Below are 7,854 nucleotides of genomic sequence, written 5' to 3' on the forward strand. Positions count from 1 at the left end.
AACTGAAGGAGACTGGGGTAATTGCCATGAGAACAGCATTGAGTTCTGAATGTGAATTCACCTACTTCAGCAATCTTGAAGACCTTAAATCACTATTATTCACTAATGAGCCAAAACATAATGACCACCTGCTTAATAGTATGTTGACCACCTTTGTAACGAAGTACAGCAGTTAAATTGCTGTGCACATGTTTAACAAGTTCGTTGTAACTTTCCAGAGGTATGTGGCACCAGAAGTGTATTAACAGGTTTTGCAATTCATGTAAATTATAAGAATGTGGTTTATGGGCATGGAGCTGGTGCCAGTTGTGTTCTACCAGGTTCATAACAGGTGAACTTGGTGACACACTCACCATAAATTTGCTATTGTGTTCCTCAAACCACTGTAGCTTATCGCCTGGTCATGGCTTCACCATCCTTCCATAACAGCTGACCACATCACAATTCCCAAGATGATCATTCCTGGGCACTGAGCAAGAAAAATCTGCCATTATTGGCGTGGATGGTTATCCCACTGGGTGATGCCATCTCCACAAGGAAAGACAGCAATAACAAAGGCATGCAGGTGTGCTAGTGCATGTGATTACTACTACTGCCCCATGGAAGCCCAGGTGAATGCCACCACATAGCATAATACTGCCCCTACCACGGCGTGGTGCATGTTTGAAGCTGCCAGTCATCTGGATGACTGTGTATCTGTACATAATTAACAATCTGGTGTAACACTAACTGATTTGTTTGCATTAATCCATGGTCTAATTTCAATTATCCTATGCCCACTGCAGTCATAATTGATGAAATTGTTGGGTTGGTATGAGAAAACATATGGGTTGTCTGCTGTGGAGACCCACTTTCAACAATGCGCACTGAACAGTATGCTCTGAAACACTAGTGACTGCTACAGCACTGCACTGTATCGTAAAATGTACCACAGATCACTGCCTATCTGGCTTTACATAGCAAGCAAGCCCCCAACATCCATATTCTTTGATAAGATGTGGACATCCAGCAGCTCGTCACCTACTCATGGCTTCACCACCCTTCCATCACTTGCATAGATGCTCACAACAGTAGCAAGTGAACAGCTGACCGCTTCACAGTTTCCAAGATGATCATTCCTGGGCACTGAGTGAGAAAAATCTGCCCTTTGTTAAAGTTGCTTATGTTAGTGGATTTCCTCATTTGTGGCCCATGCCATTTGCTTGAATGGTTTCCCATTCATTTGTGCCCTGCTTGTGTACATTCCATACATCATGAGCCCAAAGAGATACCAGGCAGCATTTAATCTGTTGGTGGGTGGTGATCATAATGTTGTTCTACAATATTTCCTTGAGGCAATTGCTTGACATCATTGGTTGGTGGCTATTTGTTACTGCTGTTTAGTAGCAACTCGACAATGTCGAGCAGTTCCGTTGAAATATTGTGGATTTCCCAAAACGCAATCCAGTGGCAGACCCGAAAGTTATTACATATCTACCAAGAAAGCTGGGAGAATTACATCTAAAGTGCTGTTAATGAAGACTGTAATTAGTGATGGCACAGCAGGCTGGTTTTGACAAGTCATTTGCTTTTTTCCATTTGGTCAGTTTTTTCAGTTGAATGAAATTAATTTGTGGGGCCATGTCAGCTATGTAAATTTTCTTCATTCACTCTCGGGTCTTGAGTTTCACTTACATACTTTTTCAGCCTTTATGGTTACACTTGAACCATAACTAGGGTGGACAACATATAAGAAGCAAATAGTGTATATTTCAAGGTGAGGTGAATAAAATGCATTAGTTTGTCAGGAAAAAAAGTCATTTTATGTGATTAGGAACTCTCAGCAGATCATTACTGGATGCTGTAGGAGCTGTGGACACCCAACAGGTGGGCTGAGAGCCACTTCATTTGAGATTGCTACTTATATTAACCTCCCTTCACTGCTAGATCTCCTCCTCCTTGAGTAACTTGTGCACAGAATGAGAGTGCAGTCGGTCTCCAGGTCTGCCAGGAGAGCAGATGAACACCGGAGATACTGAGTGCCTGCTGTTAACAGGCAGTTGTAGCCAGTGGACCATAAGCATCACCTCTCCATTGCTCCTACTGCCACGGGTGGCAGCGCAGGTGATGTGACATGTATCTTGTCACACGCAGTGATCCAGACAGGTGTGAGCATGGTGTCACTGTTTACAGTAACAGATTAACTGTCAAACAAGATACGAATGTAAATAGCACTTCATTACCGTGAAATGCTAATACTTTGCAAAGGTTGTAAAGTGGAAACGTGTTTGTGTGCACGATTATGATTTGTATGTACGTAGCTGGTAACAGAATTTTATGATTTACCTTCCATACAAGTAAATCGCGGAATAAAGAATTTAAAGGTTGCATTCAAATGGTTCTCAATGCTCATTATCACACCTTTTCATAAAATGGAATGTAAATGGCCACTAAAACTTGCTAATGTTCCTTTCTTCTTTATGTGCGCTTAGGGAACTTTCATGCTCAGCTTCGTAGCTAAATTACATGTGACTTGTATCTGGAACTGTTTAATCCACAGTAATATATTAATGTTTTAAATGATGAAAAGAAGAACTAGTCTACTTAGTATGTAAGGAAATGAACATGTGTAAATTTTGTTTTAAATTTGGTGTACCCCTGCTGTGCACTACTACTGTAGTTCAACTAATGAAAGTACTACAGACTGGTTTCATTTAGAAGAATGAATGGATAATTCAGCCAACCAAAACATTAAAGAGTGATTTCAATTGAAAGAACAAATACATATTTCAACCGATACGTAGAACTGCAACTGAGATAGTCTATTGTTTTCCAACAACTGACTGAATCAGTTGTTTCCATTTACTTGATCCCATCACTGCAGATAATGTTGGCTGAAGCTACAAGTAATGTGCTCAACCATTAAGGAAGGGTGTTAGTGAAGATTTGCAGTACACCTAATACTAACTGGTAAACATCTATGGCAAAACTAACAGGAGAAATTTGAATTTGTCACTACTGTACATGTATGGACAACATTGAATGTGCACAGAAACAAATGTGACTTGTTCAGTTGAAGTTTCAAATTGCGAAACTTTCATAGTGTCCTGTGTACACTCAGGATCTTGTATTCAAGAATGCTGAGAAGGCTTGTGTATGATTGTCAGTAGTTAACACTGATTTTCTGGGAATGGAAATTGTTAGCGCTACACTGGGAGAACTCTCACCGTTTTGCTGTACATACGACAAGTCAGATTTTTCTTGCTTATCATGATTCCACGCAGGTAAATTTTTGAGGCACTTTGGCTAAAACAAAGTAAGTTCCTTTTGCAGCAGAAAACTGATATTATACAGTGGTAGTTACTACACCGATAACCACATCAATAATCTTTGTTTTTTAAAAACTTTGCAATTCCCATTGTTCTTAGTGCGAAACTGTCCCAAAAAAAGAGGAAAGTGAAAATACGCTATCCATATGATGGTACACATGAGCAATTTTATTTCTGAAACTCAGAGCAGAGTTCAGTATTCTGACCAAATTTGGTTTGTAACTAGCAATTGACAGATGTAAGACAAGAGGAGAGGAATCTACACTCTCTTTTACAATATGCTGAAAAACCTGAAAGTAATGGCTGTTCATGTAGTAATGTAATGCGGTGGTTGGTTGTGAACTTAGATGTAGCATGTGACAGGTGTTGCATGCTTGATTTTGTCTGTCATTAACTGAAATTTGTCATAATGGCTACTTGTTGGCCACACTTGGACATCTGATAAAACTCACCATTCCTGTGATACCTGTTTATGTAGTGGTTGTTTCCAGTTAGCAGTCCATCACAACCTACACTATAATCCTATTTTCTCTATGCAGAGTTGAGAGAATAATGTCTTCATATTAAGACACATTACATATCTTCTGTATCAGGTTGACCAAGTGTATTAAGTTAATTGAGTTGCATGGTTAACAATATTCTGGTTTATGTGACTATGTATACTTATTTTGCGAAGTCCGCAGCTCGTGGTCTAGTGGCTAGCGTTGCTGCCTCTGGATCATGGGGTCCCGGGTTTGATTCTTGGCTGAAATGGGGATTTTCTCTGCCCAGGGACTGGGCGTTTGTGTTGTCATCATCATCATTCATGTCAGTGGTTAGACTGGACTCTGTAAAAATTGGGACTTTGTAGGGGTGTTGATGGTCGCACAGTTGATCGCCCCACAAACCAAATATCATCATCATTATTATTTTGTGAAAGTTCTGTGGTCAAATGTTTGGTATACCTGTGTAACTTAAGTCATGTATTTGCAGTCACATTTTATATTCAATAAAATTTGTTTAGGCATGTGAATTCTTGGGTTGTTTTATAGACCAGTGTTGTGGGACTATGTTGCATGTAGCTTTTATCAAGCTGGTGAAAATGCAGGAACAAACTCAACAAAAAATTTCATGATCAAAAAGAGAACATCATTTCCTCCAAAAGTTGAATATACAGTCGCTTTCCTCCTTGCAGGGCTTATCCTTTCATCTACACAAATTCCAAATCACAGTTACGTTTTCTGTATAAATTTTGTTGTTGCTGATGTTGTGAATGTCTTGAAAAATCATATTTAGAATAAGTATCTGAGGTGGATAAGCTTTGCTTCTTTTAAGGTAGATAGATGATCTGTCTTGTTAACGATATTTTGAACCTGTGTTTTATAGTTCTACAGATACATATCACACAAGGAAACTTCATATTAAAATATTTCATGTTGTAATATGGCTATTAGCTTTTGGGGTGCTGCGATTTTAGAAAAAAAAAAAATAACTGCTAAATATGTATGCAATTGGAGCACTTGTAGTGGTAATGATGTCTATTAGTAGTGCAGAGTTCATTGGAATAGTTTACTGAACAACAATAAGTTAAAATTTCGAGTGGTACTAGATAAAACTTTAATTGTGGTAAAAGCTAGATTGAGGGGAAAATTTGTTAAATAATAGAGGAAAGTTGTGGCGAACATAATCTGTTCATTTCACTTGAGTTCGGTTGGAAAAAATTAAAAAAAATAGTTTTCAAAACAGAATGGTTACATGATCTAAATGGTAGATCCACTATTGACTCAGCCAACTGCAGAAAGAGTTAGGCTCCATAGTTTGGGCTTTCTGGGTATGGAAATATTGGAGGTAGCTAAGAATTATTACAAAAGTTTACTTTGTATACTTTAAACCATGTGAAAGATTGGATGGATGGATAAATGTGGAAGCACTGGACAAAGGTTGTTGCCATGAATACATCTGAGAAGGAAGGAGTGGAAGGACAGATCACTGTTCAAACATCTACAAAGCTTTCAGAAATGATGTTCAAAATTAGAGGCTTTATTTGATCAAAAAATTACAAATGGTTCCCCGGTTTAAAAATGGCCAGGCAGAAATTAAAGACGACCCTCATTGAGGACGTCCTTCAATGTGTACCAACAGCACTCATGTCAGGAACATAAATGAAATTGTGCAAGTCAATTGATGACTGACTGGTTGAGAGGTTGCAGAAGAGTGTAAAATTTGGTTGGATCATGTCATAAATCCTAACGCTGCATCTTGGAATGCATCGCATTGCTGCCAAGTTCGTCCTGTGGCTCATGAGTCAAGATAAGAAAAACCTTTGCCTCGCAATCTGTGAAGAGCTTTTAGATCGCGCAAATAATAAGATGTTCCTTAAGAGAATCATAACGTGATAAGACTTGGGTCTATGATTTATGATGCTGAGACCAAGGTTCAGTCTTCACAATCGGTTGCGAAAGGTTCCCCAATACCAAAGAAAACTTGCCAGATCAGGTCAGAGTCATGCTGATGGTTTTCTTTGAGTTTGAAGGATTAGTTTATCAATAATTCATGTCAAAGGGATAAAATGGTAATTGATGGTACTATAGGAACATGTTGCGATGCCTGTGAGAAAATGTGAGAAGGAAACTTCTGAAATGTGGTGTGACAATTCATGGCTCTTGCATAATGATGATGCACTGCACATTCCTCCCTGTTGGTGCATCACTATTGCACAAAAAACAAAATCACTGTCTGGCTCATCCTCTGTACTCCTCAGGTGTCGACCACGTGGACTTTTTTTCTTCCAAAGTTGAAAACCACTTTAAAAATACAAAGATTTTCAACACTAGATGAGATAAAAGAAAATTCATAGATGGCACTTCATGTGATCCTTAAAGAGGCATACCAAGATTACTTCCAAAAGTGAGAACAGTGTTGGGAGCAGTGTGTCAATTATGAAGCAGAGTATTTTGAATGATACACAACAAGAAAAGGTAAGCATAGAAAAATTTTGTGGACAAAGTTCTGGAATTTTTTGTACAGACCTTGTATTTAGTTACAATGACTGTGATATTATTTGAGAAAAATTTCTGTCTATTAAGCCCTCACTTAATACTGCAGTACAGGAGCAAGCTGAAAGGCACCAAATCCATTACGCAAGGTGTGTTATGAAGTAGTAACACATTACAGTTCATCTAGTTTGTGAGCTGATGTTAATTATAGGATTCAAGGATCTGGAAATAGGGGAGTCAAGTTGGGAAAAAAATTAAATAACTACGGACAAGATAGAAAGTGACTATCGTGGGAAAAGATGGACAGCATGGTTTTTGTGGAAGGAGGAGTCAAAACAATAGATATTCATAAATGTTTAACTGTGGTGTGTGGTCAAGAAGCCTGCACAAATGATTATTTACAACTAGATCGCTGGATTCGCTAGTAGAAGGGAATCTGCATGCAAGAAGGTGAGTATTGGTCGTTGGTCAACATCGCAGTCTCCACAGAACATTGAGGTTGTGTCTCAAGTGATTATAGCTGATAGGTGCATGACTTTTGATGCAGAATTCAACAAAGATGATTGGGAAAGTGATTGAAAGGAGTGTTACTCCAGCACGACCGAACATCAGAAATGCCCCAACTGCAAAGTTGACATCACCAGGGTTCATTGTTGTGCCACATCCACCATGCTCACCAGGTCTTGTTCCAGCTGATTATGCTTTATTTGATAACATGAAGGATGTGCTGTGAGGTAAGAGTTCAGCAACATCAAATAACTGTAGGCTGCTGTCCACAAGTGTATGTGTGGTATCCCCAAACAATGGTTCCGTGGTGACATTGTCAAGCAGATGGTAGGGGTGTGTTGTCTGCTGGGGGGAGAGGGGGCGGGCAGAGGGAGTATATTGAGAGGTCACATGTACATAGACACATGTTCACTAGTAAATAAGGTACAATAAATTACTATGGAGGAACAGAGTAGGGAGGCAATTTAAGTGTGGTCTTTATTGTGAACAAGGGAAAAAGTATACCTTCCCAGTTTGAATGAAAAGTTGCCTCCGTACTCTATATACTGTATAATTTTACTGTCCAGTTAACATTTGAATTTATCTGCTGAAGCAACTATGCTCCTTCTAATTGGAATGAGATATGTCATATGTGAATATTAGCAGTGAAACTCTTTCTAAAAGCAGTTGGAAAAGTAGGCTACATGTGCAGCAAAATCAGCTGCGACATCTGGTTTCAGCTCCGTCTTACTGTAAACAAAGCCTAAAGTTCTTGAAACTACCAATCCTGCCAGACATAAGCTTCACTTTAAACATAGTTCATTATTTTAGAAGATTCTCTGTAATAACTGACACTAATTTGTAGTGTTACACTCCTCATTTATTGAGATATTGAATACTGCAGCAACTAATTATGTACACTTATGTAACAAATCCTTGCTTTTGTATCTCTGCAGACAAAAAAGTTAAGCATACGAACCACACAGTTAAATAACGCCATTTTCAAACAACTCTTTTTGAACCAGTTATGAAATATTAGAGGTTTTGTGCCATATACGATTTAACATGTGAATGAGACAGAAAGA

Source organism: Schistocerca gregaria, chromosome 1, assembly GCF_023897955.1.
Source record: "Schistocerca gregaria isolate iqSchGreg1 chromosome 1, iqSchGreg1.2, whole genome shotgun sequence".
NCBI lineage: Eukaryota > Metazoa > Arthropoda > Insecta > Orthoptera > Acrididae > Schistocerca > Schistocerca gregaria.